General features: G+C 31.5%; 1 long non-coding RNA gene across 1 annotated transcript; it reads right to left on the bottom strand.

Moving 5' to 3' along the window:
• Positions 1–6,573: 6,573 nt before the first annotated feature.
• Positions 6,574–8,088, bottom strand: LOC147937945 (uncharacterized). The gene is made up of 2 exons (XR_015565025.1): positions 7,073–8,088; positions 6,574–6,779 (listed from the first exon to the last, which is right to left on the bottom strand). It is a non-coding gene; the product is annotated as an uncharacterized LOC147937945 (long non-coding RNA).
• Between the last annotated feature and the right edge of the window lie 2,055 nt (positions 8,089–10,143).

Genomic DNA, 10,143 nt, shown 5'->3' with positions numbered 1-10,143 from the left:
TATGTGGGTTGCTTCCTAGGCAAGAAATTATTGGAACTGCCCAAATCAGAAATCCTAGAAATCAGATTCGAGGTTGTCTCCTTGGAACTGTGATTGGTAGTCCAAAACTTACCCGATCGAGCTGAGATTTGGTGGGGAGCTTCACGGTACTACTGGCTACAAATTCAACGGTGGGATTGTGATTTTAATGGTTAGTTGTGGTTTTCCATTGGTGTGTTTTGAGACATTTGTATGGAGTAAATAGTAACATTTTAATGTTTGGTTTGACAAACAAGGTTGGATGGATCTGAAGCTTTGTTTGAGTGTTCTTGAATATTGGGTCTGACATGGGAAAGGAGAAATGAGTTTCAACATTTAAGTGGCAAAGGAGGAGGAGAATTCTCGAGATAACGAAACACAAGAAGTTACGAAAAATGAGGATATGTCTGAACTAAAGAAAATGGAGATAGATGTTGAGATATAAAAAAAAAAAAAGATGATGAAAAAGCTGTGACGGAAGACAAAAAGTCAGAGGCTTAGAAAAATGGAGACAATGCTAACACTGAAAAAGCAGTGATGGAAGATAAAGAGTCAGAGGTTAACTTGTGGTTGTAGGCAAGACTCATCCCTTGGAAGAAGAGATGTTAGAGTTTTACAAATACTAAACTGCAGACTAAAAGACCACTAGAGTCAAGTACATATCTTTGTTTTGGAAGAAGAGATATTAAAGTTTTACAAATACTAAACTGCAGACTAAAAGACCACAAGAGTAAAATACATATCTTTGTTCGAAATGCTTCACGATGGAGCAAGAATAATGAAGATGTTTCTTTGATAAAGAGATTGAAACTAGGAACCAATAGGTGAAACATTTTTCTTCATTATTATTTACTCGTAGATTTAATGCTACATAAACATAACTATGATGTGATTTCGAATATGCGACAGAGGTGGATATTGAAATATTTTTTGGTTTGGGTTTGAGGCGGATTTTGTTTCAGAGAATTTTATTATGAGATTTATATGGTATGATTTTGGCCTTTTGCGATCCTAGAGTTTTTAATTATTTAAATATTATATTTTTTTTTAATGTTGACAAATCATGTTTTTAAGGTAAATCAAAAATCAAAAATGATAATCAATCAACATATGCTTTGATTTTTTTTATTATTACAAACAACATATAAAAATTATCTTTAAAATAATTAAAATAAAAACAAAATAAAAAATAACCCGCGGTGTAGCGCGGATACTATCCTAGTCAATCTAACAAGCCTAACAACACATAACAAGCAAATCAGAGAGATATCTAGCTTAGATAAGACATGGTCATGCACTTACCTTTGCCAAGAAGATTATGAACCTTAAACAAGCAAAACAACGCTCCTAGGAAGCTCCTACAACGATCCCAGCTATAGATCTCTACAGAAACAGCCTCAAATCTCCAGAAATCACCAAGAACACTCAAGAACACTTAGAGAACTTTTCTCTCTTTTGTTTTCTCTCAAAAGCGGCTAAAACATGGCTAATGAGATAAAAAAAACTCGAGTTAAGGATTTTCCTAACCCAAAACGCAGCGTTTAACTTAACTCGTCCACAGAAAAACCAACTTTGCATCGACCGATGCAATCCCTAAACCGGGATTTCGATTTGCGGATGTTACAGCTTCAAGGATATTTTCTTCGATTGTACAATTGGTAATATTGGGTAATATACACTCACACTCATAACTACTAGCATATTTCATTTACTAATTTCAAAATTATATTCAAACTTTTCCAAAATTTTTAATATGTCGAAGATACTTTTTATGTGCTCTCCACGATTTTCGATAACTGATCAAGGAAAACTCTTAACTGTACAATCTTCTCAAATAATGAAATAACTATAAATAGTCTAACTCACATCATATATGTTCACCAAACACAATAAACTGTTTCTCTGTAGCAAAAGCAAACAAATTAAATTACTCCAATGGCTACTACATTTGCCTTTCTAATAGATATGATGTTCAATCTGGCGGCAAAAAGGTTTTCTTTTCTTTCCTACTTCTTCTTATTTCCTGTAACCATGTCATACTATTACTTTTTATAGTTACATTTTGTCGTCGTCTCTAATGTTGTTTGTTTATAATTTTTTTACTTTAGGGTGTGAAGATCCCATACTTATGAGTGATGATCTAAAACATGTTGACTGATAAGTATATTTGATCAAAAACTGTAACAGTGCAGATCTATATTACTATTTACTAGCCAAATTATCGTTTACAACTAATAATATAATTTTTTATTTCTAGACTTGATTAGTCAAGTCGTAAACATCGGGGAGAAGAGATGCTTGACGCGAAAAAGCCGACTAAAAACACAATTTTGAAATGAGGGATGATTTTTAAGTTATTAATCTTAAAATCAAAGATGATGAGCATAATAATCTTTCTAAATGGATGAATACAGAAAAGAAGCTGAAGGGTGTTAACCCGCGGTACATGTTTTGGAGTTGAAGTTTGGTTAATTATTTATGTGTATCTATATTATTATTTTTGCAGCAGTTTTGTCAAAATAGTCTTGAAGTTTGAAAGTATTTACAACCAATATCATTATCATTAAAACATTTTTTAAAAAATTAAAAGATAAAATCGATATATGCAAAAATAAGGTATGTAAATTAAATATCATCATATCAATCAAGTAAAATGTTCCTAAATTATCTCTACCTCCTACCCTAATTTTTGGCAAAACTAAACAAAATTTTTGTCATTCCAATATAGGAAAATTTATATTTGCTCTAATCAATCATATTAAATTACTTTAATTTTTTTAGTTTTGTCTAAAATTTTAATGTTATTATCTATATAGCTAATTAATTATTAAAAAAGGTTTAAAATATATTATTTAATAATCTTTAATAAATTAAAACTATTATAGAACGGGTTATGATCGATATTCTTATAAATTTATAATGTCAATAATCTATCGCTACGACAATCAGTTTTATATACTAAAAAGTAATAAATTTCTATAGATATAATTTACATAGAAAATATAGGCATGCGGTGTACCGTTAAAAGACGGTCCTCACAATTAGGGGCTGTTATTGGAGAGATGATTTCTAAATCCATATGGAATTATAAATTTTAGAAATCAAAACAGATGGATTTTGAAATAACATGTTTTATTCTTGGATTTCAATCATTCTATTTTACACTATCAAATCCATTCAAATCCATATAAAACATAATGTGGATTTTGAAATCTAAAAACAAATCATTAAATGAATAACAGAGGATTTTAAAAAGTATTTGTAAATCATGGAACCAATAACACATGATTTTGATAAGTATTTTAAAATCAATGATTGAATAACACATAATTTTTGTTCGGATTTCCAAATCCATCAAAATCATACATCCAATAACCCCCCCTAAGTCTATCGGAATTACGGATTTTAGCAAAGTACATCTGCGGTTGGTGGGTCATCCTGAAACTACAAATATATGATTAAAATAAATATATTATATATAAATAATATTTTTACATAGTTATGTATATATAATATGTGAAATATGTGATAATGTGAGAAAATTTAATGTATACCAATTAAGATATTTACAAAATATTAATATTATAAGTTATTTTAAAATTTGTTTTTTTCATTGCCACTAAAATTTTAAAGAATAATTAATATAAAATTTAGGTCGGGGACATGCTTAGGCATAACTTTAACGACCGCGGTCTTAGCGGGTTGACCCGCTGCATTCCAAGAAAAAAGAAATGTGAACCGACCTGTTTGACACCTCTATATACATGATTATTATAAACAAACAAACAAGTACAACTTAATAATATAAAAGGATATTAATACTATAAATTAATTTATAACAAAAATAAATTATTGTGTTGTATACCGAAATTAAATCGTAGAATTAACTATCAAATTATAGCTATACAATCTTAAACATCAAATAAAATAAAATTTATTAACAATTACAATTTGAAATTTAATGATTTTAGTAAAAGAAATCATTCCGCGGTGTACCGCGGGTTAAAATCTAGTTTTATTTTATTTCTCATACATTACTAGATTTTCGTTCAATGGTTTTTGGTTCAAGTTGTAATTAACAAGTTTGATTTGGTTTTGGTCAACTCTTTTTTTTTTTGTTATTTAATCAATTCAACAAAATGATACAACTATTATTAGCGAACATTTTATTTATATGAAAGTTTAAAGTTATGCAATTATTGGTATTGGACAGTAAATTAATATAGGGTTTTTTAGAAAAACAAATAATTAAAAATCCCACAAATATAAGTTTATATATATATATATATATTTATATATACACATACATCAAATAACATTCTTATTGTTTCCATGAATAATAATATTATGTTTTATATATATTGGTGTATATTAACCTTTTACAATAATAATATAGAGCATAATAACTCAATCTTACTCACATATATATATATATATATATATATACAAAATTAGAACAGTGAAAATGACACATATATATAAAAAATTGTGGTGTACCACGGGTTAAATCATGGAATTAACAATGAGATATAATTATATGATTTCAAACACTAAATAAAACAAATAAAATTAACAAATAAATAAAACTTAAAAAAAACTTGTTTTAGAAAAAGGTATCCCGCGGTGTACCGCAGGTTAAAATCTAGTATAGTAACAAAATTAACTACATACAAGCATCTATCTATACATACATTTTTGAAGTACATTTTGTATTCTACCCTTTGTTTTGTAAGATATTGCATAATTAATCCTTTGACAATTTGAATAAATAAGAAAACGTTTGAGGTAAGTTTTATAAATAAATAATACCAAAATCAGAAATAATATATGTTTTCCTAAAATATCTTAACAAAATCAATTTATGTTTTCATTTTTAATAAAAGTTTTAAATGTTTTAGTGAAAAAATTACTATGTTCCTTCTGTTGTTAAACGATTTTAATGTTCTAGCAAAGATAAACAAATAATATTACACTCTGCAAACAACCCAAAACTGACTAAACCAAATTTATCTTTTATAGAAAATTATGTTGAGATTGCACTTCATTTTAAACTTGGAAAACATTAAATCGATGATTCTAATTTAATTATGCATATCTAATATAAATCAATTTTTTCCTAACCTCAAAAATACTAATCAAAATATCCGACAATTCTCCTACTTGCTCACCAAGCATATCTATTAGCATTGATCATCTATAAATACAGCCTAAACCACATCTCATAACACCATCAACACCTAAAGCGAACAACACATACCACTCATGGCATGTGATGACTTACTCCTCCGCTCATGGCACTAATACACAATCAATCATCTAGGCTCTTGAATTGGTATTGGCAACGAGTTTTTTTTTTGTTTTTTTTTTGTTTTTTTTTGTTTTTATGACACCATATCCAGTTTTTGTTTTAGTTTAGTTTATTTTATCATGAACATGCTCATTAACGGGTTTTCTACTGTCTGCTCTTATTAGCATTTGTTTTTTTAGTTTTCAAAATTTATATTTTAATTATATGGAAACCAAATAACTTCTTAAAATACTTTTAATTTTTTTATGTACAATATCATCATTTCCAAAAGCAAGTTAAAATTAGTTGGTGGCAAACTAAAAGATGAAAAACATTTTTCATTCGTTGTAATTATTTTGACGTAGTAGTTATTTTTATTATTTTATTTGTTATTTTCTATATAATCTTTAATTTAATATGTTATTTGTATGTACATGTTTTTGGTTTTTCGGCTTTGGTCTAATAAACTGTTAATTATTATATAAAAACAACATAAACAAATTTTAGCGGGTTTCTCTTTTTTGGATGAATTCCAGCGTATTAAATCTTACAATTTATTACCAATATCTTAAAAGTATATTTATTAGTAATTAAATATTTTACTTCACCTCTCATCTAACAAATAAGATTTGGATTTTAAGAAAAAATAATAACTTCTAAATTTTATATTTTACCTTCATAAACATAATACATAAATATTATATGTTTACAGATTAAAAAGATATATTTTATTATGATGTAATTAGAAATTTATAATTTTTTTTTGACAGCAAATTTATAATTTATTAAAGTATAATATATATATGTAAATATGACATAATAATCTATCTTAATAAAAAAATATAATAGCTAGCGGAGTGAGAGGGTTAGTATTAATATTCATTCGGTGTAAGATAAGTGAAATGAAATTGTTAATCTCCTTTAAATGTATAATTCTAATACTAAATAATGAATTTTGTTAAACATGTTAAATATATAATGTAACACCCGTACCGTCGCAAAAGACGGAACAACATGTAATCCATCCGGTCTGGCCAAAAACGTTTCTTTCTTTAAAATTCACCAACAAAGAAACTTCAAACTATAACTCTTGAACTTACTAACCTGGGAAAAAGAGAAAGAAGAGGGTGAGTAAACAAGTTTACTCAGTGAGGAGATCAAACTCTGCCCACTGGACATACAATAAACACGTTCCGAATATAATCATCAACCATTATTTAGTATAGATTCAGAATGTTTATCAAACAAACAAGAAACAAACATCTTATTTCTCCTTAATAACTTTCATATTATTTTATGCACTTTTGTGGCAACTACCACATTCAAACATTTCTGTTTTTTTACATTACTTAATATGTTTTACTTTCCTTATAGGTTTGGCCATTATCACTTTTTCTGGCTCACAAACCCCATTCCTGGAAGACCACGGCCCATAGCTCGATTCTTCCCATACTGCTCATCAGCGGTTTATGACCTGCAATAAACTGGTCAGTCCATTACAGTCCAACATCCTCAAGTATCTTTTCGTTTCTCATTCTCATGTATGTTCATAATTGTATTTATAATATAATATAAGTTAATTCATAACACCATATCATGTAGTTAATGAGCTTCACATATATCATGTTACTAACAACCTACTTTATCATGCACACAAATCCACACAAACACATTCAATTAACAAACAATTCTTGAGTCTATACTCAGCAACTATCGAAGAGTATATAAGGAAAGAGATTACTGCATATCCGCAAATACCACCCTCACCTTATCCTTAACTCGTTGGAGATTTCCACCTTGGTTCTCCATCAACCAAAATATATAAACATGCCTCAAGAATACTCCAGTAGAGCTTCAGCTCAATCCAACCTCGTTTTCCAAATCAAACAACGCAACTTGTTACAATTAACTCTATGCAAATCAGTCTCTAAAACAAGCAATTAAATCAAGAACTAACCGTTAGAGACGCAATCCCACCACTCATTTACTAGCTAGTAGTATCATGCAGCTCTGTACCAAATTGCATGACGATCCGACAAGTTTCTGAACCCCAATCGATGCCTCGAAGAAGCCAACACGAAACTGTTTCTAGGGTTCTAGATATGACAAGATCAACAGTTACTTGATCCGAAAGAAACCTCCATAACTTCTTGAATATATCCTCGATTCAAGCTCTCTCAGCGGCTATAGATTCTTGACAGCGAGACATTTCGAAAGACATCTTAGTTGTGAGATAATTACATCGGGTCCGCCAGGAGTCAGCCTCGAAAAACTGGAACTTGGATCTGCCTCTTTTGCTTGTTCGTATTCCTCATTCTTTCTTGTTCTTCTTTTCTCCACTCATGGTCACTCCAGCGACCACAGTGATCGAACACAGCCACTGCATGAATCACCTGACCCACCAATGGTATACACCCCTTCCGCCCAACTCGTTCTCTCTCTTCCTCTCACACCACCATCGAAGCTCCGCTTCGCTTTTCTTTCCACGCAACCAGTCCCACCACCGAGGCTCAACCTCGTCTCTTCCCTCATGAGTATGCATCGGCTAAAAGCCAAGAAGTTTCCCCTGCTCCGGTCATCTCGCTCTCCTCATCACAGATCCGAAGTCACCAACTCACACAACAAACAACGACACCGCAACTCTACAAGTAACCACAACACGACGACAACATCTCCATCTCTGTTTTCATACCAACGAAATCTGGCAACGTCCTGCTTCCTTTGATAGCTTCAATGTCTACTAGGTTTGGTGTGTGCTCTCGATCCCTTTAGCGGCGTCCCCCGTGAGAAGGAGATACATATGCTTATATGTATATGCCCACAACAAAACACAACATACCTTGTCGTTTTATTACTCACCCCATTTGGGCTTTTAATTGGTTGAAGCTAATAATATAAAATGATGACCCAATAAACTATAATGGAATGGGGTGTTACAATTCTCCCCCACCTAAAATAAATTCGTTCTCGAATTTGCGAAATAGTTTCTCCCCCACTTAGTTTTCGTCTCAACTTAGGAGTATCTTTCTCTTTGATCTTTAGCGTTTTAGATTATGCAATCCAACTTAGAGTGTCCTTCTCCTATATGCTTGTTTTGTTTTCTTTCCAAACATTTCCGATCAACAATGAACCGCAAGTTTCCACTTGGTTATACTATAATCACTCTAGTTTCCATTTACTAGAAATAATCCCTTCATGCTTCTCATTTTTTTTTTTTAGCTTTTTAACCAACACAAAACTAATTCTTCCATTACTACGATTAGTTCTGACGTTTAGCAATTTACAACATGGAACGTCAAGTGTCACAGTTCCTTTAACTTTCCATCGTTTAGACATAATACACATCCTTCAAATAAGGTCTAAAACTTGAATAGAATACTCCAATTTCCAACAAAAGGTCTTCCCATTACCTTGACTTGTGAAAATAACCAGTTCACCAACATACGACCTACGACCTAGTCTGACATTGTTCTGAAGTGTACACATCCACCATGACCATTACGGTTTTGTGCAACAGAGAGCTAAATGATCCACCAAGCTTCCGCTGCGCTCACCTTGTAAAGTTGACATCCCTTTGAAAGTTTCCCAATGTTAAATTTAACATAGTGTTTTCCTAACACTCTCTTACGGTTATGGTTCCTTTTGGGTTTCACACCTCCATGCATTTTTTTTTCCCTTGTCAAAGTAGTACTTTACATATAATCCTCATTCACCACATAATGACCATTCTGCATCACCCAGACACCAAATCAAAATAATGTTGCCTCCTCATAGTTTTTAGTGATCTCCATTTCGCTATATTTAGTGGATTCCTATACCACCTATCAAACTTCATACGTTGTAGGCTTAGCGTTTTTCTCTTCTTCAATCATTTTTTCCCCTTTAGAATAACAACCATTTTCTAAATCTTTCTCCCAAAACACCAATATTGAATCAACCACTTTTTTTCTTTTTCAACCATTTTCGTCTTGACTCATCCTGCTCTACAACTATCCAAGTTGCCTCCTTACTCCTCCTTACTGCTAGTCGTCTGCAGCAATCCACCAACAATCTCCATTTTCACCATCCCATTCCCATTCGGGTTAAGACAACTTCAAATTATAAACAGCCTACATCCACTGTCACGACAAACTTTTTTTTTTTTTTTAAATCATCTGTAACGCTTATATACAATACTATGCAGAAGTTCATAATCCACATTAATGTGTGGTGTCGTCCCACACTGCTCTTTTCTACTTCTTCTGCTACAATTCTTTTTTGTGCTCTCCCAGCACTAGAATAACCTCGACTAGTGATCTTTATACAAAACCTCATCTTTAAACTTTGTGGCCCTCTATAATTAGGCCCGTGAGTCCATCTATATCCAGCGGCCGGTTTGCTATGTCTGGGAGGCTTTAAAGACTTGTTACCGTCCCTACAAATCACCACATGATCTTTCCCTGTGTTTTGTCCTCACTTGCACAGTTCCAACAGTCACTTTTCGGTAGGTCACCCATCCTGAGACTACTCCAGCTCAAGCACGCTTAACTCTGGAGTTCTCTCAAGACCCTTAACCAAAAAGATAAGTGCACTTTGGTGACATAGGTGGCCAAATCAATTCTTTTAAACGGGGAGGTCACAGAAAACGTCATCTTATTAGCATCCACATACAATTTTACTCTATGTTTTATCACTAATAATGTGTTCTTACACCCTAAAATATTTTATTATTAAAATACTCTATTTATCACCACCTATTAAATGTATCTGTGAAAAAATTAAACAAATTTTGTCTCATTACTTTCACTTTGACGTAGTTTCTTTTCACCACTAAAATTTGTAGTGAAAGTTTGTTTAAC

Source organism: Camelina sativa, chromosome 9 (assembly GCF_030686135.1).
Source record: "Camelina sativa cultivar CO46 ecotype springtype chromosome 9, ASM3068613v1".
Classification (NCBI taxonomy): domain Eukaryota; kingdom Viridiplantae; phylum Streptophyta; class Magnoliopsida; order Brassicales; family Brassicaceae; genus Camelina; species Camelina sativa.
Note: the sequence above shows the minus strand (reverse complement) of the source record. Positions and strands in the feature narration are given on the sequence as shown.